The sequence below is a fragment of the Budorcas taxicolor genome, chromosome 10 (genome assembly GCF_023091745.1).
Source record: "Budorcas taxicolor isolate Tak-1 chromosome 10, Takin1.1, whole genome shotgun sequence".
NCBI lineage: Eukaryota > Metazoa > Chordata > Mammalia > Artiodactyla > Bovidae > Budorcas > Budorcas taxicolor.
The window spans coordinates 30,936,648-30,964,329 of NC_068919.1; the positions used below are offsets into that span (position 1 = coordinate 30,936,648).

The window sequence follows — 27,682 nt, forward strand, 5'->3', positions numbered from 1 at the left end:
AAACTTGAGATATTCCAGTTTGGCTTCTCACTGAGTTTATAATGTTCTTAGGGTATGTATCTAAAAATGCATCTTACTAATCTCCTGGGATTTATTTTTATTTTTTTAAAAAAGAGTCCCTGTAACTTGTCACTATTCCCAGCTTAAACATGATCTGTCAATTGTGAGATTGATGCCCATTGTGTTACGTTTCAGTCTTGGGAGGGGTCTTGAATAAGAAATTTAACCCACCAAATAGTAGTTTGGAAGAAAGACTCATGATATTGGTGCAAAATAATAATGAGGTTAAAAATGAAATTTCAACCTCAGTGGAGAACAGTGATGCCTGCTTTTTCGTACAAGCCTTTCACATGGATTCAGTGTTATCACCTTTTCTCACAGCACCACCGGGGCCACTGTGAGGGGTAAAGAATTTCAGCAACTGAACAACAGTATCCAATAAACTCATTTTAGGAACTCTCCTTAAAGGTCTATTCCAATCGTTAACATTCCTGGTTAACACCAGCTCCACAACATTGGAGCTGGTGTGTCTGCCAAGTGCTCAGCACTGAGTTCTCATGCAGCAAATTTAGCATGACAAAGTTGCTCCTGGTTTTGTTTTTGGGTTTTTTTTTTTTTTTTTTTTTTGCAAGTAGAAAACCTGCGGCCCCAAATGGAGCCTCATGCAGTCAACTGCAGAATGGAGATGAGATCCGAGGAGAGATACAGTATAAGGGATTATCTGGGATCATGTACATGGTTCGCAATTGCCTTTGTATGGCTCCTGGGTTAGATCATTCTTGGCAAGTTTGGTGAATTAGTATCCTATTCCTGAGTCCCGTTTCAATACCTAGTTTGGAACTCTTCCACTCCCTGAGAACTTCCATTGAAATTTTTATCAATGGTATTTGCATAGACAAAATGGAATCAAACTATTGACATGTAGTTGTTTTTTAAAAAGCAAATTTATGTGAATGGTTTGTCAGTAGAGATAATTTAGCCAAAGGCACCTGTCTTCTCTAAGAACTCGGCCTGAAAAGACTTGTAGGGGGAGCCTGGTGAATTTTTTGTCCTTAAAATAAAGCTGTTTTTGAGGTAGGAGAGAAGCTTAGTTTTTGAAATGGCACAATGAATCACAAAGGCCCCTTTTCACCCCCCAAAAAAGGACTAAAAAGGACATTTGTTCAACTCCTGAGGAAGAATTGTGCCGTTAACATAAAAGTCTAGATACAAGAGGGGGGAAAATTGGAGGAAGAGGAGGAGCAGGTAGAACTGGGAAAGGCAGGACCCGGGAAGCAACTTGTTTTACAAAGATGATTATGCTCAAGCTCAGATTGAGAACTCAAGAAAGAGCATTTTTAGTGAATGAAACAGCTGGAAGATTAAACTTAGAACATCCCTTCTTCGAGCACGTGGATATGCGTGTGTTTCTCTCCCCACTCCCCTCTCCTGTCCCCCAGTGGCCTTATAAGTATAGTCTGGCAGACAAGTGGCCAATAACCAGTCTTCATAATGGAGGTCAGGTGATTTGTATTTCTGGATTTTTAGAAGAGACAGGGTTTATCATTGATTTAAAGATGGAAAGTACACTATTTCACCTCCCCCTGTCATTTAGTGGATGTGGTTCTTGAGTGTGTTAATGTGTCTCGAGCCCTGACCTAAACTGTAGATGAGAAGACTCTTTAAATATTAAAATGCAGAACAAACAGAATTGCTTATGCAGTAAGAAAGTGCACAGTATTCTAAAATCAAGCCTGATCTTTTTTATTGGGGCAGCAAATAACTACGTTTCTGGCCAAATATAACTGTTTTGAAAACTCCCTCTTTAACAAAATTAGCAAGTTGCTGTCCTTTCTTTTAAAAAAAAGAATTCAAGTTGCAGAGTATGTAACTCTGGAGTTATCAAATCTTTTTATCCCTCTTACCTGTCAAAGCTTAAGTGCCGTGTTTTGTGTATACAGTCATCATGATATTTGAAAAGGCCATAAAGAAAAGCAATTATATAATTGTTTTCAAGAACCAAGAAGCAAGGATAAAGGTTTTAGAAACAAGAGAGAAGTATTAACAATTACAGCACCTGAAGTCAAGATGCAAAATTCTGTCTTAATTATTGGTGATGATTAATTAAGCATCAAGTTACAAGTTTTGAAAGAATTTCAGAATTATTTTTCTTTGATTTATCTACTGAAAAAAAAAAAACCACCCCATCATTTTCTATTTTAGCAGTTTCCACAACTTAAACATTAAATTCTTATTGTTTGATTTCTGTTATATTAGTAGTGTGTGTTTTGCAATTCTAATCTTCACGTTTTTCTTTCTTTATCACTGATGTAGGCCTTTTGAAGCTGGGAAATTTTTCATAGCAATATTGACAGTGTTCACATTTGCATGATGACAGCCAAGGAATGGAGCAGTAATTTTTGAAATTGCAGAAGTATTTAGAACACTGATAAAAGCTGAAATATATTTTTGATGGATTGAAGTTAAGCATACATGATTTTTCCTGCTGTCAAAAGGCTCTGAATTTAGTGAATATTTGCCTGCTGTGAGAATGCAAGATTAACATCACAACCATCACCCGGGCACCCAAACCCTGCAATTTAATAGCTTTTTAGGTTCTTTCCTTTTTCTAAACAGCAATTAATCTCATTTTAGTACAATTTTCTCGTTTCTGAAGTCGCTCATTGAATCGCTGTTTTGTTCATATTTGGCTTCAGCTCCTCTGCATAGTCATTAAAGTCCCAATTAATGTCACCTTTAGCTGAAGAGTACTCATTTTTATTGAGAAAATGACAGTTGCTGCCATGAGTAGTGCAGTGTAATATACATTAATTGCCCTGTAACACTGGTAATTACGAGTTTTTCAAGCCTCTCAGTAAACTGTCATGCCTAGACAAGACTGTGCTAAAATAGATTACTCATTAGGGAGACCTGTCCTATTTTCTGGTGGGTTCTTAGTGTTGGTTTAAAAAAAAAAAATCTTGAGCTTGAACAAATAGTTGCCAAGAGCAATTTCCTCCAACAATCTCCTTGTGTTGGGTTTTTCAGCCATCACTTAAGATTACGGTCAGCAAACAGGGCGCCGGGAACCCTACAGATCTTGGGTCTTGAGCACCTATTTCTGTGGATCACGAGCGTGAACATCATGGTGTTACACTTGAGACTGAGTACGGGGTCTGACTGGAGAGTCCTCCTAGAGGGTGTTGTGTTAAAACAGATTCGATCCCTGGTGTTTAGAGAGCCGTGAGTGAGCAGTGTTCTACTCTCACTGAGTCTTTATCACCTCTCTGCCTAGTCCAGCAAGGAATACTGTTGATACCTTCATTAAGCAAGTCCATGCTGGAGCAGATAATAGCTTTGACAGTGAACATGGCAAGTTTTATATTTAAGGTGCAGCTTTAAAAAAAAAATGGGAATCAGTAGTTGGAGAGAACTGAAATCATCTTATATATGAAACTGCCAGCCCACAGTCTTTTTTTTTTTTTTTTTGCTGAGTGGTACATTGGCACCAGGCTTTTATATATATATTTTTTTCAAATCATGTTTCTGATTTCTGTATGGATGTAATTTCTCTATTCCTATCATATTTCATATGTTGCTCTTTTAACACAAAGTAGTCAACTTTGAAGCCCATAGTTGCCCAGAACTGACAAAAAGAAAACCTTTGTTGTAGCCTTGCCTAAAGCAGGTGTTATAACAATCCGCTCTTTCCCTCTCTCTCTAAATGAATTTTGTCACAGCCTTTCAGATTTTCCTGTGGTGATGAGCTAATGAAAGTAGATAGTACAATTTGTGCTGACCAGGTAGCAAGCGCCAGCTTCACAGCTGAGGATACTTTAAAAAATAAATAAATAAAATATAGCATCGTATCACTGATTTACCCATTACACAGCATTAATAGTGAGAGACCTTGGTGTGTTTATCTGTTTGTATTGGTGTGCATTTATCGAATTGTTTATGACAAGACTAATTGGGGTAATTGTAGACACCGAAATTACCTGTCAGCTATATGTAACCACACTCCCTTTCTTTCTGACAAATGATGACAACTGAGGGACCCCGTAGCATTACTCATGATGGCTTTTCGAGTGGTAATAAGGACAATAGGGGCCCCGGCTAATTTGACATGGACAGCCTTCACAACAAGAAGCCAGCTAAATGACTTGTCAGGAGGGGAAAGAAGTCAGAAAAGTAATGGAGTCCCCCATGGCGCTGTGACAGGGAGATGAGGCAATTTCAACGGAAAGTGAAAAGGCTTCAGTTTGTCAAGTATTTAGAACAATCAGAGAACAGCTAGAGGCTGGAACCTGACAATAAATTTGTGAACCATGGTAGCAGTTTCCTGCAGGTCAGTTACTTCATAATGGCCACGCAGCTCTCAGAGGGTCAAGACTCCTCCCACACTTCACTTTCACCCACCAGAGCCGGGTCACCTCACACCTCTGCTCTGTCTTCCATGGAGGGGATAATGGTCAGGGTTATGGAGGCTCGGGAATGGAATGCTGGTGTGAGTTGTAGACGCTGGAATGTTGGAGAATAAACAAACAAAAATCTAGGCATACAATATGATGGTGGAAGCCCTGACACCAGGATGGTGTTAAGTCTCCCAAGATGAGTGGTAGTCACTGGATGGAGCCCCCGCAAACTCCTTTCTTATTTGCTGCTGGTTGGATACAAAATATTCCTCTACCTTTTGCTCTTGGACATCAACAATTATTTGATACCTACTCACATTGGAGCGGGCAGTCTGCACTCCTGAGTCCATCAACTCAAATACAAATCCCATCTAGAAACACTCTTACAGACATCCAGAAATAATGTTTAATCTGGGCACCTCGTGACGAGTCAAGGCAACACATAAAATTAACCATCGCACTCAGTATCGAAATAGTCCAAGCAGTGCTGTCTGATAGAAATATATTGTGAGTCATGTATAATTATAGTAGTGTTAAAAAACAAAATTTAGTTGAGTTAAAAAAAAATACTGAACTACTGCTAATGAGCTAAAAGATTTCTAGCAGCGCCTTTTCCTCTGATTTTATTAAGCAATATAATGCTAAGCTCTTATCAAGCCAGAAAATTGATGCATGAGGATTAAAATTTTCCACTGTACCCCATACCTCCAAAGCTGGAAGTAGCTTCTGACCCTAAGATGTGTGTGCATACTCAGTCATATCTAACTCTTTGTGACCCATGGACTGTAGCTCACCAGACTCCTCTGTTTTCCAGGCAAGAATAAAGGAGTGGGTTGCCATTTCCTCCTCCAGGGGATCTTCCTGATGCAGGGATCCAACCCACATCTCCTGCATGGGCAGGCATATTCTTTACCACTGAACCACCTGGGGAGCCTGGACCCTTAAGATGTTCTAGGCAGCTGAAGTGTTAAACGGTGAACTGATAATCTTAGAAGTTAGGTTGTCTTGAATTTCTGGGTTTTGTTTTATTAGGAACAGTCTCTACATTGTAGAAAAGCAAGTTTCTGAACTGAGTGGGGCACTTTGCCTCTCTGTGCCTCAGTGTCATTTTTAATAACATAAGGAAAGACATGACCAAATTATGTAAAAATTGATTGCATGGTGTGTATGCATGTGCAAGTTAGGCTATTTTTGTTCAATTTAATATATATTATGCATATGCAACACTTTTTCTTCCCCTTCAAATCCTCATAAAGGCAGCAGTACATTTCATCTAGGGAACATATCGATCTTCCCAGTTGGCGCAATGGTAAAGAATCTACCTGCCCATGCAGGAGACCCAAGAGATATGGGTTCGATCCCTGAGTCGGGAAGATTCCCTGGAGTAGGAAATGGCAACCCATTCCAGTATTTTTACTGGGAAATCCCATGGACAGAGCCTGGCGGGATACAGTCAGTGGGGTCACCAAGAGTTGAACACAACTGTGCATGTATCCACGCACACAAAGAATAGATCACCTTTGTGTTGAATAGGGTTTTTCTTTGAAGAGTTCAAAGCATTTAAGCCACGGATCTGTCTTTTTTAAGTCATCCAAAGAAAGAGTGCACTCTTTACATTCATTTGCACTGTATTATCTTTAAGTTTTTACCTTCGTGTGGTCTAAATGTGATACCGTATATCTTTTATCTGTTAAATTTCTTTGTATAACATAAAATACACAGTTTTCTGAATACTGTTAAACCTAACTGAATAGCTTGTCAAATGCCCTAACCATCAGTTCAGAAGGATTAGAAACCCACCAAGAGAAACTACCCATGAAAATGGTTTTTGTTTTTGCATATTTGGTGGGGGGGGGTGGGTGAAAGGATATTCTCTTTACATGCTATAAAAGTGGCTGCCTGTACATGGACTTCATTCCAGGGGTATTCAAGTTATTTGAGGGTTTTCTGTGTTTGGCTGGGGCTCTCTGAGAGCAAACTGAGCATTCCACCATACCAAGACCCAGGCAAGAGTGTAGGGATCCCAGCAGTGAGCTTAGGGACATCAGGGTCAAAGAACGAGCTCCTATACAAGGAGCTGAAATGGAGGCAGAAAAGAGGTGCCCTTGACCCCTGGATCTGTGCTCGCAAGTGCTCAGAGGTAGAATCTGGCTTCAGATGGCCAAGATTGTAGTCTACAGGTGTGTCCTTTTCGTAAGATGCTATCTGCTGATAGGAATTCTCATTTTTGAATTTCAAGCCCATATCTAGGATGAGTCTTTCTCAAATTAGCTCCTCTTTGGAGATATTCTTGTGTTCCTCACAAATGTTTGCTAATATTTTCTTCCTTTTGTGGAAGAAAGTTTTCTTTTAACTTCTATAAACATACCCATCATTTGAAAAAATTATGCTTTTTTTCTGATAATAAGAATTATGCTTTTTTTAACTCTAAAAATAAAAAAATTCCAAATAAGTAGAAAAGAACATAAAACATCATAATACCAATTTGTACACATTATCATTGTTAACACTTTGACAAAATGGAATTATATTGTATATACTATTATATACTCATATGTTCTCTTCAGAGGCTTTTGAGGTTGCTTTTCATGCGGGAGACCCGGGTTCAATCCCTGGGTCGGGAAGATCCCCTGGAGAAGGAAATGGCAACCCACTCCATTACTCTTGCCTGGAAAATCCCATGGATGGAGGACCCTGGTAGGCTACAGTCCATGGGGTTGCAGAGTCAGACACGACTGAGCGACTTCACTTTCCTTCTTTCCTTTCGTGTATAGTATGTGTAGTTCTACTTCACCCTTTGTAAACAGGTTCCTAGTGCTTATATAGAACTATTATACTGTCTTTAGCCTGCTGTCTGTGAAGTGAAGTGAAGTCGCTCAGTTGAGTCTGACTCTGCGACCCCATCAACGGTAGCCTACCAGGCTTCCCCATCCATGGGATTTTCCAGGCAAGAGTACCAGAGTGGGTTGCCATTCCCTTCTCCATAACTGTTATCTGTATGAATATTTAAGAAGTCATCATAAACAACATTGTGATGAACATCCTCATGATGAAATGAGTTAAGATATAAAAAACACAGTAGCCTCAGTAATGTTTTTATTTTCTTCTGTCTTGTGAGATCTGCTCTCTTATAAATGGATAAAGCTTTAGGGCATCTGTATTTTCTGTACCTTGATGTGATGTTTAGTGATTGTTTTGGTTGCTCTTTTTAATATGCAATTAAAAGAGTCATTTCCGGGATGCCAAGTGACTCATCCAGCTGTCTAGTAACATATAAGCAAACATAAACAAAGGTACAAAGGTAATTTGTCCATACGCATTTGTTTTCTGCCATGTGGTCTTCAGAGCTTTTGAATATCTCTGAAGATATTGCACAGGCAGAAAAAGGTAACATATTGCCTTGTAAAGATTCTGCATTTATCTACTACATAGAATCTTTAAGTGTTTATTCATTTCCCACCTCCATTCCTACTATGGACTTCATTGACCCCTAAAGCTTTTCCTTCTGTGAAGAGACTCACAAGCCCCCAATAAATGTGAGTTGTTATTATCATTACTAGTAACTCTTCTTTAAATCACTTTTCACATTCATAATTTTTAGGATATTATGCAAATAATAGAGCTCCCAACTCAGACCATGGAATCATAAAGGTGATACATAAAGATGATACGTATCTTAACCTGCCCATCACAGAAAGGGGGTAGCAATTTCTTCTCCCTCAAGAAGTGTAGGGGCATTAGCCTTTTCTCAACACCCTGGCCCTAGTCAGATATCATCACTTTTTACATAATTAGATATTTTTTATGCTCTTATGTTTTACCTTCCTTCCTCTTGTTTCTATTCAGTGAGCTTGTATTTCTCTTTGTGACTCCTTGCCGCCAGTCACTTTATAAGGTATGCCTTCACCGGAGCTAAAGCACTGATAATTAGAAAGTTGTGTGATACAGTTCCTTCGGCCTCTGCTTATAATTCCAGATCATTCTGACCCTCAAGCTCTGGAATAGGTCATACTCTTCTCCTCTCAGGACACTAGATGTTTCAGATTATTCCAAGTGGGCCCCTGCCCTCTTCCTTGTGCCTTTGTTATAGCTGTCATTATAGATTGTTTCAGTCGCGCATATAATTGCTTCATTGCTAGTAACTGGCTTAATGTTGTCACAGACCTTGTTGGCTCTTCTTACCTTAGATTTACATATAGCATCCCAGGGCTTTCTTTGGGGCATTTATCATTTTTCCTCCAAATGATCTGGTGACAGTGTACAGCTATTCAAGTTTTCATCAGCCCGCAGATGATATGGTCTTTCTTCTTTGCTGCCACAAGCCAGAAAAGCAACGAATTCGAGGGAAATGCTTTCATTACTGCACTTCAAGGAGGCTCTGTCGGGGAGTCGGGGAGGGAAGTTACCCGAAGTTGCACCACACTGACATGGGAAGATGCTCTCGTGGGCAGCCCCATCCCTTCGTGATGCTGGAATGAAGGCACCTCATCATCATTCTCACAGTCCTGCTTTCATGCAGCCAGCTAGCTATACATCTTCTAAAGCCTGTTCCTTTCCCTGTTTGCGTCTTGCTCCGTAGAAGAAAAAGCATAGAGAATTTTACACGATATTAACTGCTACCGCTGTATATTGGATATGTAAGATTTTGTTATAGTTTCTTGAAGAAGCCCATATTCACATTGGGAAAGGAAAAACATAAAATAGAAGTTGCCACCAATACCAAATGAGTGACCCTAAGGACTTCCCTGGCGGCTCAGTGGTAAAGAATCCACCTGCCAAGCAGCAGACTTGAGTTCAATCCCTGGAGAAGGAAGATCCCCTGGAGGAGGAAATGGCAACCCTCTCCAGTATTCTTGCCTGGGAAATCCCATGGACAGAGGAGCCTGGTGAACTATAATCCATGGGGTCGCAAAAGAGTCGGACATGACTTAGCCACTAAACAACAACAATAAATCTTACAGATCGTATAACAGTCGTGAATATGGAGTTTCTTACATATAGAAAAGGTTTTATGCATGATCTTAGCTTCAGAGGCTGGTCCCAGAGTTTATCACAGCCATCAGGTGGCACATTTAGATTCTGTAGGTATTCTTGTCAGTAGGCCCAACCTGCGTTTCAGGTCTCTTATCTAGAGAGTAAATCAGAAATGGTCAGACTCCTTAAATGGAAGGATCTGAAAGTTTAGGGTCCGCTGGACAAGCTACACCTGGCAGGAAGAATGTCCTTGTGGTTAAGCATCCCTGAATTGTTTATATCTTTTCATTGCTGCTTTTTTCCCTTCTGCTTTTAAATTCTCTTGTCCTTTAAACTTGCAACTTTTTTTCTTTTGTTTACAAGTAGGTACTTTATTCCTGTGAGATACCTGAAAAAAACTTCTTGCAGCAGTGAGTCTCTCGGGTGCTAGCCGCTTTCTAACAAGGTCTTCTTTGATCACCTGAGTGTCCTTTAAAGTTGTGAAGGCCTGTAAGATCTATTATCTATCCAGCAGTTTGGCTAAGTGATTTGTGGATGATTGTTGCTTATGCAGCCCTGCTCCATAAGTGCTGGCCACACTTGATAAAGAGTCAGGATGACTCTCATTTGGCTTTGTAAAAAGAGACGGCTCCCTAGGACAGCTGTAATACTCTTCCTGCACCTGATGAAGTCTAGGGCCTCCCCGACTGACCAGACAACATAGGATCCAGCTTCTCTGGGGGTCCTAAAGGCATCACCCCACCACCCCACTTCTCTGCCATCAGCTGCACTATATCCTCCATGTGGTGGTGAGAAACCACACCAACTACCCACTTTGGTCAGGGAGCTTCCTTTCTTTCCCCATTGAGCTCGGGGAGCTTGGAGGTGACATCAAGGCTTGTTGGAGTCCTCTCCTCCCTGTGTGTGTTCTCTGTGTAAAGAGCAGCTCAACTTTGGGCAAAGAACAAGCTTCTGGCTCCACCGAAATTCAGATTGTCTCTTAATTAGCTACTCCTTACAGCAGCTGTTAGTATACCAACAGTATACAGCAGCTGTTAGTATAATGACAAGGACTTAGTAAGCCCTTGTTAGTTTAGTGGTGAGTATCCCCGCCTGTCATGCGGGAGACTGGGGTTTGATTCCCCGACTGAGAGGAAATGCCAAACCTTTGTGCTTCCCTAGTGGCTCAGATGATAAAGAATCTGCCTGCAATGAAGGAGACCCAAGTTTGATCCCTGTGTTGGGAAGATCACCTGGAGAAGGGAATGGCAGCCCAGTGTAAAGGTATCTTTTGGTGCTTCCCTGGCTTAGATGGTAAAGAATCGCCCTGCAATGTAGGAGACCCAGGTTCAATCCCTGGGTCAGGAAGATCCCCTGGAAAAGGTCATGGCAACCCACTCCAGTATTCTTGCCTGGAGAATCCCATGGACAGAGGAGCCTGGCGGGCTACCATCATAGGGTCACAGTCGGGCATAACTGAGCAACCACTTTTTCTTTCCACAGCAGCGGTGACTGCTCAGTGGTAACAGTACCAGAGGGAGGTGGCAGCAAAAGCCCTCCAAACGTATAGAATGTTCTGGGGCATCCTGTACAGGTCTGGTGACTCTCAGTGTCCAGTCTCTGTATGTGCACCAAAACAGCCCCCCAGTTCAAGAAATCACAACAATAACTCAACCTCTTCACTCAGACTTCCAAAAAACAAACAAAAGAACATTGGGGTTGGAGGAGGGAATCAGCTTGACTGAATGCACACAGTGGAGTGTCCATTCTGTAAGTTGGTTTCGCTGATGTGATCAGTTAGCAAAGCCAACAAGCCAATTCAGGAGTCCATTGCGGACTAAGCCCCAAACAGCAGTTTTACTTTTCTTTCTCTCATGATGTGTCACTGTGAAATCTGTTCTGTATAAATGCATAAAGCTGAAGCACCTGTATTTTCTGCAACATGATGTGACTTTCAGTGATGTTCTTGTTTTTTTTCCCTTTTAATATTCAGTTAAAAGAACTGTTTTCATGGTTCCAAATGACTCATTTATCCAGTTGTCTAATAACATATAAACACACATAAACAAAGGTAGCTTGTACATATGCATTTGTTTTCTACCATCTAGTTCTCAGAGCTTTGGATTCAGCTCTTAAAGGTATTTAACTGGCAAGAAAAGGTAATGTGTTGTACTATAAAAATTACATATTTTTTCTGTTTCATAAAATCTTTGTGTTTACTCATTCCCTATGCATATTGTCACCCCAAGCTTCCATTGACATCCAGAACAAGCTTTCCCTTCTATAAAATGTTCATCCTCCGTAAATCTAGCCCTCCTTAGACAGAAACTGCTAATTCTCCCCTGGTAACTGTTTTTCTCTTTCTATTTTAATAAAGAAATCCCTGGTTTGGGCTGGATATATCATCACCCAAAATAAAAACTGGCTCCCCTTGCAGCAACATGTACCCATATGGTTAATTTCTGGCAGTGAAATATAAGTAGAAGTGTCCTGTGCACCCTTGAAGAATAAGGGGGGCCCTGCTTTGCCACTTGTTCATTTCTGCTGACAAGAATGTAGACATGATGGTTGGCGCTTGGTAGCCTTCTTGGGCTTTTGGGCCCTGAGTGAAAATGATGTGCTGAAAAGAGTAATAATGTAGTGGGGGTCAAGGTCCCTGCTGGTTGTGCAGTCACCTTGCCAGCCTAGGACTGCCTCCCTTTGAGCTTGATTTACATAAGTGACAAATGCACTTCTGTCTTGTTTAAGCTACCGATATTACAATTTTTCTTTAATCTGCAGCGGAACTTAATTCTAACCAATATGTTAGGTGAGGTGTGAGAAAAGAATTAGATCCATCACAAGAGAGTTTATATTGAAAATTATCAGAGCCAAAGCTTTAATCAGGACTTATAACTCTGCTGACAGTGTTCATGTATCTTCGGAGGCCATATAAGAGTAGATGGATTATGATTGAATTCATCTAACATTGATTATTATAAGGAGTTTTAAATTCTACATTTTTTCCCAAATTATATTTGAAAATGAATATTTTTAACAGCCTTATTGAGGTATAATTGATATACCCAGAATGCACATATGCATTTATATATACAAATTTATCATTTTGGACGTGAGCAAGTCCCCTTGAAATCATCACTATATATCCATCACTTCCTAAAGTCTGCCTGTGTCCTACAGCTTTTCTTGTTGGTTTGTTTGTTTTCTAGTGAGAACACTTAGCCTGAGATCTACCCTCTTAACACATTTTTCAGTGCACAATACAATGTTGTTGACTATAGGCACAGTGTACAGCAGATTTCTGGAACTTACCTTGCATTATGAAGCTTTATGCCCATTGAACAGCAACTCCCTGTTTCTCCCTGCCTCCAGCCCCTGACACCCACCATTATTCTCTCTACTCTGATTTTACTGTTTAGAAACCTCACATAAGAGGAATCAAGGAGTATATGTCCTTGTGTGCGCTCAGTCACTCGTGTCCGACTCCTTGTGACCCCCTGGATGATAGCCTGCTATAGCCAGCCAGGTTCCTCTGTCCATGGAATTTTCCAGGCAGGGATACTGGCATGGGTTGCCATTTTCTCCTCCAGAAGATCTTCCCGACCCAGGGATTGAACCCACATCTCTGGCGTCTCCTTCTTTGGCAGGCAGTTTACTACTGAGCCATCTGAGAAGCCTAGTTGTCCTTCTGGCACTGACTTATTTTGCTTAGCATAATGTCCTGAGGGTCCATCCATGTTGTAGCCTCTGATAGGATTTCCTTCTTTTTTCGGGCAGAATGATATTCATTCCTTTGTTACATATACAACATTTTCTTTACTCATTCATCCATAGGTGGACAGTTAGATTATTTCCATATCATTGCTATTATGAACAGTGCTGCAGTGAACACGGGAGTGTGAATTTCTTTTTCAGATCTTGATTTGAATTCTTTTGGATATATACCCAGAAGTAGGATTGCTAGATCATATGGTAGTTTTATTTTTAATTTTTTGAGGAACCTCCGTACTGTTTTACATAGCAGCTGCACCATTTTCCATTTCCACCAAAAATGTACAAGGGTTCCAATTTCTCCACATCCTTGCCAACACTTTTTTTTCCCATACTAGTCATCCTAACAGGTGTGAAGTGATATCTCATTGTGGTTTTGCTTTGCATTTCCCTGATGATTATTGATGTTGAGCACCTTTTCATGTACCGGTTAGCTGTTTATATGTCTTCTTTAGAGAAATATCTATTCGAGTTCTTTGCCCATTTTTAAATTGAGTTATTTGTCTGTTTGCTACTGAGTTGTAAGGGTTCCTTACATATTTTGACTATTAACTGCTTATCTGATATATGGTTTGCAAATACTTTCTCCCATTCTATAGCTTGCCTTTTCATTCTGGTGATTGTTTCCTTTACTTGGCAGAAGTTTTTTAGTTTACTGTAGTTCCCCTTGTCTGTTCTTACTTTTGTCGCCTGTGGTTTTGGTTATAGATTCAAGAAACTTTTCCCTGTGTTTTCTTCTACGAGTTTTACAGTGTCATGTCTAATGTTTAAAATCCATTTTGAGTTGATTTTTGTTGTATATGGTCTAAGATAAATGTCTCATATCCTTCTTTTGCATGTGGATATCTAGCTTCTCCAACACCCAGAATATGAATCTATATTTTTAATTCTCAGAACTCACTCTGAGTCTTGAAAAGGCTTCCCTGCAAATGTGTTACAACTCAGCAGTTTGTTTGGAATAAAATTGTCATAGTCTGCTCTGTGTTCCCTGTGAAACGTAGATGTAGTATTGGGTTTTGTGAGTCAGACCCAAGCATGACGAGGATCAGCCATTCTGACCTGTTGGGAGGGATTGGGTTCCACCACCACCAGAATTTGCAGCCCATCCCCTTTTATGGAAGTGGCCTTACAGAGTCACCCAGTAATTTCAAATCTGTTGAATTCTGGTTGTGAAAGAGCTATTTTAAGAGCGTTGCCACAGTTAAATGTTTATTAAGTGTTTATACACATATTAGTCACTGTGCAAACAGAGAAGCAGGTGGTCTCCCTGCTCCCACCTGTTCAGGTCACTGAAGCAGAGCCACCTGGAAAGCTTCACACAGTAATTGGACCTTCACCCTTCAGAACTCCACTTTCATTAAATTCAGCAATGAGGACTTTGACATCTCCTGAAATATCGTCTCCACATGCCCTTTGTTATTAGGTATTAGCCTTTTGTGAGCCATGTAGCACAAACCTCAGATTCAAGTGTATTGCTGCAGAGGTAATACAGACAGCAAGGGAAGCCCTGTGGGGAACTTGAAAGAAGAGGCTGGTGAAATAGGTGCTTCTAATTTGCCTTGCACTGAGGAGCAAAGCTGCCTATAGGCCAGGGTTGGGGACTGGAAGCAAAAAGGACGAGAAAAAGAATAGAGGTATCTGTGGCAGCCTAGGAGAAAGCACCCAGAGTCTGGAATGAAGCAGTTTCCAAAACCCAGCTGTGGGCCTCTGATGCCCAGGTTGTGGTTTCAACTCTGATTGTGTTCTTGTTGTTCAGTCACTAAATCGTGTCTGGCTCTGAAACACCATGGACTGCAGCACGCCAGGCTTCCCTGTCCTGCATCATCTCGCAGAGTATGCTCGAATTCATGTCTGTTGAGTCGGTGATTATGCTCTGGGTCTGTGTTAAAGTGAATTAGAGAGAGGTGGCCTGACATCTATTATGATAAAATTTACAAAAGATAGAAGAGAGAGAAATTATATCCAAAGTACAGAGTTGGGGATCAACCCCAAGCCTTCTGGTCATGGCCATAACAAGCCCCACACTACCCTAAAAATTGTAGCTAATGTTATTATGCATTTCATTAGCACGTTGCATTTCTTACGTAATGAGGTAGGGTTCTCCAGAGAAACAAAGCTAATAGAATATACGTGTGCATAAGTAAGAGATTTATTTTGAGCAACTGACTCAGGCAGTTGTGGGGACTGGCAACTCTGAGACTCATTGGGCAGGACAGCAGGCTGGAAACTCAGGCAAGAGTCTAGATTGCAGTCTTGCATCTGAAATCTTTAGAGCGGGCCAGATGCCTAGAAACTCAGATGGGATTTCTATGTGATAGTCCTGAGGCAGAACTCCTTCCTTACTGGCAAACCTCAGTTTTTGCCCTCAAAGCTTTCATCTGATTGGGTGAGGCTCACCCACATTATAGAGGGTAATCTGTTCCACTTAAAGGCAACTGACTGTAGATGTAATCACATCTACAAAGTACCTTCACAACAACACCTGGATTTGTGGTCAATAAAAGAACTGGGCATCATAGCCTAGCCAGGTTGGCATATAACATTTCACCAGCACAGGTATAGACTATTGTCTACGTTTTACGTTTTACATGATGAAACATGAGGGTTAACTTAGTATCTTTCTCAAGGTTATTGCTCAAAGGGCTCAGCTGTCTGACTTTGGAACCCAACTCTCACCCAGATTGCTGTGCTGCCTCCCAAGAACAGAGTCCTGGGAGTGGGAGACTGGTGAGGGTGGGGGAATGTCATTTGCTATGAGGGCTGAGAAACTATGGGGTAAATCATGTTGCAGTCGGGGCTTCCCTGGTGGCTCAGTGGTGAAGAATCCACCTGCCAGTGTAGGAGATGCAGGTTCAATCCCTGGGTCAGGAAGATCCCTGGAGAAGGAAATGGCAACCCACTCCAGTATTCTTACCTGGGAAATCCCATGGACAGAGAGGAGCCTGGTAGGCTACAGTCCAGGGGGTCTCAAAGAGTTAGACATGACTTACAACTAAACAACAGCAATGTTACAGTCAGCTGATATATCAGGATACCACCAGCAATTTTCAAAAGCTCTTTCGACCTATTGGGTCCTCATTAGGTAAACGTATAGGGTGAAATAAACTGTGTCAGGAGAGAGCCTATTTCCTTTCATCTCCCCACTTCTTCTCCGTTGTTTTCTCCCCTCAAGTCTTTCATCTCTTCCCCAGTTAGTTTGCTTTATTTTCTGTTTTTCTCACCTTTCCCTCTTGATATCCTTTTAAAAAATTACTTAATCCTGAAAAATTTTTTAAAAGGGGGGAAAGGGATTTATTTGATGTAATTTAAGCTGCTTCTGATATCTGTTGTAGCAATTGTGGCTTGACTGGGGGGAAAAGGAAGGAAGGAAGGAAGGGAAGAAAAACTGAAAAAAAAGAGAATGAGAAGGAAGGAGAGGGAAGAATAAGGAAATTCAGCCTTAACTCCCTGCAAAAGGCAACGTCTTTCTGATTACTTTTGACGGTCTTGTATTTAAGAATTTGGCACATTAGAATCACCTGATACCTAAAACGTGCTGTGCCCAGACTATGTAAGTCAGCATTTATGCATTGGAACCAGTGCTGGTTAAAACTCTCTACATGATGCCAATGAGCAGCCCAGTTTGAGAACCAGTATTACAAAATATTATCCCTGAGACTACTCCCTGGTGATTGGGAGTCACAGTAGCAGTTGCCTCTGGGAAGGACATGGGGTTGATGAAGACTAAGAAAGAAACCTGGAGTGTTCCATATCTTATCCTGGGTGGTGCTTAGTTGATATTTTTGCATTTTGTATTCCTTATTGTATTTATTGGACTTCCCTCGTAGCTCAGTCAGTAAAGAATTCACTTGCAATGCAGGAGGCTGCCTGCGGTACAGTGGACTGGGGTTCAATCCCTGGGTCAGGAAGATCCTGGGGAGAAGGAAATGGCAACCCACTCCAGTATTCCTGCCTGGGAGATCTCATGGACAGAGGAGCCCGGCAGGCTGTGTTGCACGTGTGTCAGGGCCTCACTGTGCCAGGCTCAGGGCACAGGCATGCAGTGGTGGTGGTTGGTTCCTGCTGAGATTAATGTCATCACCTGTCAGGGTTGCTCAAACCAAGAGATTGGCCAGAAAATGGGCTGTCTCTGTGGCTAGGCTGTGTTGAAGGAATAGCAGACTCTACTATGCGTTGATTTCTCAACTTCACTCTCGGAGGATGGCTTTTCCAGTCTTCTCCCTCGATCCTGGGAGCACCATGTTCTGATGACATCTGTAATACCTCCAATTCCAAAAATGATTTGGTTCCAAGAGGAGGTCAGTTATTTGAAGATATTGTTTTAAAGAGTGAATTGATTCCTAAAGTAGGAAAGATTCATCTTCTATAACTCAGAATGCATTATAGTATTGGGTTGGCAAAAAAGTTCATTCAGGTTTTTCCATAAGATGGTACAGAAAAACCCAAACGAATTTTTTTGCCAACCCTATATGATTACAAACTGGCTAGTATATCAGCATTATAGTGATAATGTGAGTGGTTCTCTCCTGCCCTCCCCTGCTTTGTCATTACATGTATATTTCATCTGCTAGTCTTCAGGTAGACTTAGAATCAAGAAGCTCCTTACTCTTCATGCTGTTTTCAGAATTTAGACCTCCCAAAAAATTCCAAATGTGCTTTTGCTGTCTGATAAGTGCTCTTTCAACTTTTCTGACTTCGATAGCCACAGGGATCTAATGAGTTGGGCTCAGGTAAAGAATGAACCGTGAACTTCCTGATGTTCAAGCTGGTTTTAAAAAAGGCAGAGGAACCAGAGATCAAATTGCCAACATCTGCTGGATCATGGAAAAAGCAAGAGAGTTCCAGAAAAACATCTGTTTCTGCTTTATTGACTATGCCAAAGCCTTTGACTGTGTGGATCACAATAAACTGTGGAAAATTCTTCAAGAGATGGGAATACCAGACCACCTGACCTGCCTCTTGAGAAATCTGTATGCAGGCCAGGAAGCCACAGTTAGAACTGGACATGGAACAACAGACTGGTTCCAAATAGGAAAAGGAGTATGTCAAGGCTGTATATTGTCACCCTGCTTATTTAATTTATATGCAGAGTACATCATGAGAAATGCTGGACTGAAAGAAACACAAGCTGGAATCAAGATTGCCGGGAGAAATATCAATAACCTCAGATATGCAGATGATACGACCCTTATGGCAGAAAGTGAAGAGGAACTTAAAAAAGCCTCTTGATGAAAGTGAAAGAGGAGAGTGAAAAAGTTGGCTTAAAGCTCAACATTCAGAAAATGAAGATCATGGCATCCAGTCCCATCACTTCATGGGAAATAGATGGGGAAACAGTGTCAGACTTTATTTTTTTTGGCTCCAAAATCACTGCAGATGGTGATTGCAGCCATGAAATTAAAAGACGCTTACTCCTTGGAAGAAAAGTTATGACCAACCTAGATAGCATATTCAAAAGCAGAGACATTACTTTGCTGACTAAGGTCTGTCTAGTCAAGGCTATGGTTTTCCCAGTGGTCTTGTATAGATGTGAGAGTTGGACTGTGAAGAAGGCTGAGTGCTGAAGAATTGATGCTTTTGAACTGTGGTGTTGGCGAAGACTCTTGAGAGTCCCTTGGACTGCAAGGAGATCCAACCAGTCCATTCTGAAGGAGATCAGCCCTGGGATTTCTTTGGAAGGAATGATGCTAAAGCTGAAACTCCAGTACTCTGGCCACCTCATGCGAAGAGTTGACTCCTTGGAAAAGACTCTGATGCTGGGAGGGATTGGGAGCAGGAGGAGAAGGGGACAACAGAGGATGAGATGGCTGGATGGCATCACTGACTTGATGGACGTGAGTCTGAGTGAACTCCAGGAGTTGGTGATGGACAGGGAGGCCTGGCGTGCTGCGATTCATGGGGTCGCAAAGAGTCGGACATGACTGAGCAACTGAACTGAACTGAAAGAATGAGAATGAGATTTCTTTCCTTCCTCACCAATAGCATTTGGCTCTGGGAGATTTTTGAGACCTGGGATTGTTGTTCCCACAGTGGGTGGGACAACCCACCTACTCATTTGTCCGTAGACCAGTGCTACACAAAACAACATTCTGCAGTGATGGAAATGATTTATATCAATACTGTCCAACACAGGGACCACCAGCCACAGATGGCTAGTGAACACAGAAACATGGCTAGCATAACTGAGAAAGTGAATTTTAACTGTGTTTAATTGTCCTCTTGACTTTGATAGCATAATCGGATGGGGTACTGTAGTGAACAGCACAGCTCTAGCTCTGAGGTAGAAGAGCTTCTCTTTCTGACATAAATAGATGCGACATTCTAAGGTTATCCAGAGAAGATCAACTGGACTCAACCTTAAAATGCGGGATAAAGTATTTCCAGACAGAAAAAAACAGCAAATACGGAAGTATTGGAAAGCTGGCCCAGTCAGAGAACTGCATCTGCTGTTCTCTGGGTATCTGCTGGATATTAGTGTTGGGTTGGTTGGGAAAGTAAGTGGTAGGAAGTAAATTCTCTGAGAAGCAAGATCCTAAAGAATCATGTAAGCCACAGCAAGAGGCTTGGGCTTCACTCTTGAAAATGTGTATGAAGGGTATGATGAATGGTCTGGTATGAAAACTCATTCAGCAGGTAAGCCTTTCAGCTTATCTGGCCAGGGAAAAACCTGCAGGTTGTTGAAGGTTCTCCTGCAGTCGCTGCTCTCAGGTTGTTTAAGAACTCTGACAAGCAGTCATCTGTGCTACTTGCCAGTACCTCCAGGCCTTGGCACCTCCGAGAGCCACTTCCTGAACTCCAGGAGCCCAGGTTGGCATGAAATGTCCTCCTGAGGTTGAACTGGAAAGAGATGCCCTGGGGATCCCTGCAGATGACGCTGTGCAATACTGGGAGCTGGGAGGAGCTGGCTCTGGGACCCGGATGCAGGGGCAGAGGGGTTACAACCATAGTCCCTAAGATAACTGGAAACACAGGGTTTAAATTTAGATGAAGGATCACCCCAGTTCTCCTCAAATACTTCACTAGAGCTAGAAAACTAGACATCATACAAATAAAATAAAACTTCTACCTTCTCTGGGTTTTTTCCCTCCCTCAATTAAAAAGTTTAGCTATTTGGAGGGGAAGACTTTGCATCATGGGTTTTTCCTATACTAAAATTTTGAAAGTAATTAAAAACATTGATTTTCATGGACCTTAAACATTCTAAAATACAGTGAGCCATAGATTAAAGTTCTCCCATAGCAAAGAAGTGTAAGTTTTACTCTGAAAAGTAAAAAGTAGGGCTTTTTTGTTGCAAAGATTGTCATAAGATACTACTGTGCTGTTGGGAGTTGTTTTTCTTTGTTTCACCCGAATCTCTGATACCTGCTTTGATCTGAATTCGGTTGATAAACTTTGTAGTATGTTTGAATCTTACAAAGACTGCGGGTTTTGTAGACTTCCTCAGGTTCATGGTGACTGAGACCATCTTACACTCCTAGTGCTGATTTCCAGGAGAAACAAAGTGAGAACCAAAAAGAAAATAAATCTGCCCCGTTATTAAATTTGTGGTCCCGATGCCTGCTGTTGTTACCACTGTAACAGCCAGGGGTTAAACTGTCAGTTTGACCACTTGTAAAGCTCTTTATCATAGAAAACAAGAAAAATCAATGCCGAATTACCTAAGGAATATTATTGATGACCTAAATGTCATTTTCTGTTTTTATTACTTTTCGTTGTATTTAGCTTGTAATTCAAACTGCTTTCTAATTAATTTGGTTTGGCTCAGTTGGAAATAGAAAAAGCTAACTATCTAATAGGTGACATATGTCACAGAAAAACCTTACAACACCCCTTCTTCCCCAAGATCAATCAGCCATGAAACAACTTACCCAACTTTTGTTTTTCTAGCAAATTCTTAAGAAATAACAATCAAATTAAATTTGTCTAGTCCAAAGAACCGGGGAGAAACATGAATGAGCCAAAGTGACCTGAAAGCCCAGTTTTATCTAGCTATAATCTCTTTCCTAGCTGTTAAAATATCCCGAAGCACTCGATCATGTTGCATTTTCGTTTCAGAGCCGTGTGTTGTATTTGCCAAGTGCACATGGTCCTGATTTGAACCGCGAGTTCCCCGGCTGTTAAGCAGAGCTCTCGGCTGGCTCAGACCAGGTCTCGAGTAGGTCAAAGGCCGAGAGCCTACATCTTGGTTAGATCTTACCCTCATGGAAACCAGAAGCCTGGGTCAGGGCAGCGGTGCCTGGGCCAGCCCCTGATTAGATTAGATCTACATTTATCAACTACACAGAGAGTACACTTAACCTTTCAACTCAAGAGTTGAGATGTATCTTTATTTTCAAATGAAAAGGTGAATGTTATCCTGCCAAAGTCTTGGTCCGATAGCAATGGAGTATAACATACAGCTTTTTAAAATTTCATCTACTACCAGCTTTAACCAGCAGCAACATGTAAGCATTTTATCTGTTTTCCAAATTTCACAAGTATGATATTTTGACATTTATAGAAAACTACTTTATCATTTTACACCCCTTTCATTTTTTATAGGAATTTAATGTTTGTCTTTGGTTTCTATGTAGCTTTATCTCTAGTTGTTCATTTATTTTGATTGAGACTAGAGCTACTCTATCAGTGAATAGTAGATAGGTCCATATCATGAAAATCCATATGTGGAAGGAGCTGTAAACTACTTTTATTTTTTTTTATTTTTTTTGTAAACTACTTTTAAAAATCTGATTTTTTTTAATTCCCCTAAGTATTTGGCTTAAATATTGCTTTGAAAAGATATTTCTTCAGAATTGTATTGTTTGAGTCTCTGCAAAGTTGTCATTAAACTTCCAATGAGACATATTAAATAATACAGTTTGAGAATGGGTTTTTACAGTTCTGTTGAGTCACTTTTTCGGGAGGAGCCTTTGATGTCTATGACTGCTGGGCAGTCTTACCTCACAGATTCAGGGTCTGCCAGGGGTATCCGTTGTCCCCCAGTTCTCTGTTGGAGAAATTCCTGAAACAATAATGGTAGTGATGAGACCAGACATGGGGAATGGTCTGAATCCACTAGAAGGGTCCAGACCTCATTGTTCATTCATGTATTCACTGACTCCTTATTGAGTGTCTCCTATGTTCTAGGGACCTGGGCTTGGGTCAGGTAGTGGATAAAAGGTCCTGCTGTCTTGGAGCTAACTTTCTAAATTCTTCAACGTCAGTATCCCTGTCTTGTGCCAACACAAGGTTGTATGTAACTGTGCATTGTGACCTGCAAGATACAGTTACTCTTCATTTTAAAAGGATTGCTTTTCTTGTCATCACAGCGTTTCTGCAGTCTGCTTGTTCAGTTAAGTAAACTCATTTCATGTGTCTTTTATAGAATTCCAGCCCCGAATGTGGGCTTAAAGAGGGGAAAGGCTGTGAAGGGCTTTTCAGAGAAATAATTATTTCCCAAATAAAAGAAAGATAAAATGAAATAATTTGAATTATATTGGAAGTGGTTGCCATTCACCTCAATATAGTGGTCTCTTCTTTTTCTCATTTCTGTGTAATCTGAATCTTAGAGCCATTTTGAACTTTGATTGTTTGGTCACTTCACTTTCATTCTGAAATAATTTTTTAAAATGTAGGAATTTCATTTAAAAACTTAGTTTCAAAAACTGTGTGAATCATTGTTTTTACCTTGATATTTTTGATCCCAAATTTCTGATCTCAAGGTTGTATCATTTTAAAGGTTATTCTGAATTTTTATATTTACCATAGAAATAACTATATCAGCAGGAAGCATCATCTTGATTGTCGTCAATAGGCACGTCTTTTATGGCACTTAATTTACTGAATATGTATTTGATAGACTAATAAATCAATAACATGTGTTGAGCAATCAGTGTGAATAGAATACAAATATTTTCATAATTGTGGCCAAAATTAGTGATGGGGGAAATGAATCCACTTAGATTAGACTATTAGATTATTTTTATAATTTATAATAAAATATATAACCTGAACCAGTCCAGGTTCAATGCATGAGACAGGGTGCCCTGGGGTGGTGCCCTGGGATGACCCAGAGGGGTGGGATGGGGAAGGAGGTGGGAGGGGGGTTCAGGATGAGGAACACATGTACACCCATGGCAGATTCATGTCAATGTATGGCAGAACCACTACAATATTATAAAGTAATTAGCCTCCAATTAAAATAAATAAATTTTTTAATTTTTATTATTATAGTTATTTAATTATAATTATTATACTTATTTGATTATTATATAATTATTATATTATTTTTATAATTTTCTCAGTTTTAAATAAATACCTATACGCTCACAAACTACCAAAGTCACTTTCTCACTTCAGTCATCTAATGTTGAACAGCCCTTTTTGAGCTACTCTGTTGATTGCTAGATCGATTGGAAAATATGGTCCAACCCCCCTTTTACCCTGGTTTTTCAGAAACCTATTTTGTATTTAAGGGTTATCAGCATCTAGCTATCAAGACCACCCACTATTGACTTTCCAGACGTCTGATCAACATTCAGATAACATTTGTTGAGCCCCCACTGCATACCAAGCTCTGTTCTAGATTGTTGAGTCTGTCTTCATATTTTTTAAGGTGATTGGAAAAGTATGACTCATGATCTAGATAATTCTACTGGGGAGTTAGCATTGGAACTGGAGGCCTCTGAATCTTCTGGAGGCCTTCTGGGTCTTCACATGCTTCATGTTAGAATATTCCTGCCCCTTGTGGCGAGAATGCAGCATTCTGAATGCTCCAGAAAGAATTCTGAATACCAAATACCAAGCAAGTTACCCCAGCCCTGGCTTAGAATGTTGATACCTGCATCGCTCTCATGTACATTTTCTAGGTTGTTGGTTTCATTACAATCTTTCTGCTGCCTCTCACCCACTGCTGTTAGAAGTTTTGAAGCTGCTGAGCCCCCCAGAGTCAGACTGGGGGTATAACTTGAGGAAGTAGAGAGAGAGGTAGAGTCCCTGAGCTCTCACAGTGCTACATGGAGACTGAAACTCCTTTTTCTCATTGGTATTTGAAATACTTTAGCAAGATTCCTTTCTGCATGAGGCTGCTTTCCACATTCATATCTTTTGCAACCATTTTCTCCCCCTCCTTGTACTTTTCTCTATAGAGAAATAGTATCTATGAGACTTGATTGTGAAATGTTTCTTAGAATTAAATCAATAACACTTTAAGGTTTTCCGGCTTAATTTGTATATATTTGTCTTGGAATATAGTACCCATCTCTCCGGCATGCAATTTTGTAGTTGTTTGGATGTTGGTTTCGGGGTAGGAGGGGAGGAAGTTATATTTTTAGCTATAGTGATTCTCTTTGTAAATGGTGTACACTATAGCCTGTCCTCCAGTTGATTTACTGCATATGGAACCAACTCACTCTTAAGTACACTCTACAATTTCAGTGGTTTACAAAACCAATAAAAATATAAAATGCTGAAATAAATATTTAAGATTCCTTTTCTGCATTGCACTGAAGATATGATGAAAATAAATTTTAAAAGAAAGTATTTGCACTTGAGGAATTCAGGTAAAAGTCATGAAGCTATAATTAAAAGCAGAGTTGTAGGGACCAAGTAAAATTTGGGAGAGATGATTAAACTTTACTGTTCATCTTATTTTTATCTTATATTCATTTAAACAAAGCCAATCTTGATGGACTATAAAATTTACCATATGTTGTCATTTAAAAATGAAGTTCTGTATTGAAGTTTAGCATGTCTATCCTGTGGCTATATGCCACCACTCCCTGCATCAGAATCCTTCTCAACACAGGGCTTCAAGGAAGCCCTGCGAACCTATTTTCTGTCTCAGTTTTAGATACATCCCCAGCCTTTCTCCTCCTTCATGACCCTCAGCTCTAGCTGGGACGGTTGTCTTATTCCCTTATACATATGCCAGACCCTTCCATCAAAGGCCATCTCACAACCCATCTTCTACTTAAGCCCAGCTTCTTTCTTCAGTGTTCAAAGCACATTCCCTACACAGATACTGGGGCAGAAGTGGAGGGCAGGATGAACTGAGAGATTAAGATTGACATCTATACATTACCATGTATCAAATAGATAGCTAGTGGGAAGCTGCTGTATAGCGCAGGGAGCTCAGCTCAGTGCTCTGTGATGACCTAGAGGAGAGGGATGAGAGGTGGGCGGGAGGGAGGTCCAAGAGGGGAGGGGATATATATATATACACACATATATCTGATTCACCTCGTTGTACAGCAGAAACTAAAGCAATATTTTAAACCAATTATATTTCAATTTTTATAATTTTAAAAAATAAAAAGCCTTTCCTGGAGACTGCAGCCCAAATGGAGAGCTCAGTGTTTCCCAAACCTAGTTGCACATCTGAACTAATACAGGCACTTGTGTCAACTCTGACTTCCTCCAGACCTACTAAATCAGACCCACTGGGTTTGAGACCTAGGAAACAGCATTTTATCAAGCTCTCCAGCTGATTCTGATACAACTACCTAATATTCTCCCTTGATGTTTTGGGGGCCACTGGTGTAATGGAAAGAATCAAGAATTCTGGAGTTTGTTGGACCTAAGTTCAAATTTCAGTACCTGCCAAGGTGCTCAGGTTACCAGACCTCAGTGGGACTTAGGTCCAGCAGACTACAAAATTATAATCTCTTTCCCAAAGAACTTTCTGGGGGAAACCCTGATGCTATACAGGTTTAAGAAGCCACCCAGCTAAGTTGATACACTGGATAGTTTGAATATAGTAGTCTGAAGGTGGTCTAGTGAAACAGGCTGCTTTCCTGAGTGGCATATGGTAGCCAGTCCCTCTTTGTGTGTGGTCATACTGTACTGAGTATCAGCAGTGTTCCCCTCTCTCCCCTTCTTTAAAATGCAAATAAGGTTTACTGTCTTTGATCCAGAACTGGATTCCAACTGGAGAGTGAGTCTTGATTTCCTAACATGCCAGAGCACTCCACCCATGGTGAGTCAAGATATGGGACTGTTTGTGCCAATAGGGGACCTGAAACTATTTAGACAATTTAGAGATTTCAATGTCATTTAAAGAGGATTATCTTTTTTTTTTTTCATTCAGAAGGGAACTGTAGAGTCTTAGAACTAGAAGGAGCCTCGGAAACCATCTCATTCAGCCCTCTTGTTAGTTCTTAGTGAGTTAGTGCCAGCAAATGCTTAGATCAGAAAATCTCATTAGCTCACCAGAATTAGTTCAGAAACCTTCAAATTGGACATGTATAAGCCAAAATTATACAGCATTTTAAATTGTTTTAAACTGTAAGTTTAAAATAGTTACAATCATTTTTAGTATAATTATATTGACTAGTATAGATTGCTTTTAGAGATGGATTTCTTTACAAACTACCATATTTAGACAATGCTCCTGCCCTACCTTCTCCCTACAGCTTTTGAAGAGGAATCCTATTCTCAACCAATAGGCTGATTTGATTAACAGCAGTGAACAACTTTGAAGACTTAACCATAATCACCCTCATTTGCTATGAGAAAAAGAAAATATGTTTGTTTCTTACTAAGCATTTATTATGAGATGGACCCTGGACCAGTGCTTTTATATGCATTAATTCTGTGGATATCGTTTATTAATCCTTACAGCCATCCTCAGAGTAGATATTATTATTTCTGTTTCACTCATAAGGTAACTGAGGCCTGCTTAAAGTCAGATAACTGCTAAGTGGCTGAGCATGGGATCCAATCTAGGTCCAACTTCAGGGGTTCTAAACAGCAATTAATGATATTAGACCATGATTTAGCCTGAGGTTCCTAAAATTTTGAGTTAAATATTGATTAAAACTATGAACTTTCTCCCCTGTATAACTTTGTACACATACAAAATTTTGCCTATGAAATTGACCCTTAAAGAGCAGGGGTTTGAACTGTGGAGGTCCACTTAGAGGTGGATTTGTTTTTGAGTCCATGAATACAGTCCTGTGGTTTACCGTCTGCAGTTGACTGAATCTGCAGATAAGGAGGGCAGACTATGGGACTTGAACATCACAGATTTTGGTATCTGTGGCAGGTCCTGGAACCAATGGCCCATGGATACATAGGGTCGATTATAGTTTCAGAAGATTCAGACTCCCTGAAACCCGTGCTACCCAATGAGTGCACACCTCCAGATTTGGCTTGACAGTAAAGATTGTTAACTAATTACAAGGTAAATAAACAATTTCCTCATGTCCTTCACATATTGATTTTAGCATCTCAGATAGGAATAGGAGGGGGTACTCTAGTTAATTCTGTGAATGTATTCCAATGGACTTGGATATATGTTACAACTGGGAGTTCACATTCCTCTTTTTCAGTGAGCAGTGACACCATTTTTTTAGATTCCTTTTTTGGTTTTTGTTTAGAAATCATGCTGTCACACTCACTTTTGCAAATATAAAGAATAATAGTAATAGAATTTTAAAAATAATAGGGCCAAGAGGTACCTGAGAGATCATCTAGTACAACCTTTTACAGATGAGATAAGAAAGTCTCTGGGACTCTCTCAAGGTCACACAGCCCATTAGTCAGGGTCAAGCTTGGAGTCCCAGTGCTTTTCCTATTGTACAGAC

The 27,682-nt window shown here is 40.5% G+C and overlaps 1 protein-coding gene across 2 annotated transcripts in view; it reads left to right on the top strand.

The window, feature by feature from the left end:
- CDIN1 (CDAN1 interacting nuclease 1) overlaps positions 1-27,682 on the top strand; it is a 232,779-nt gene that overhangs the window by 177,236 nt on the left and 27,861 nt on the right. The gene's annotated exons all lie outside the window — the stretch shown is intronic.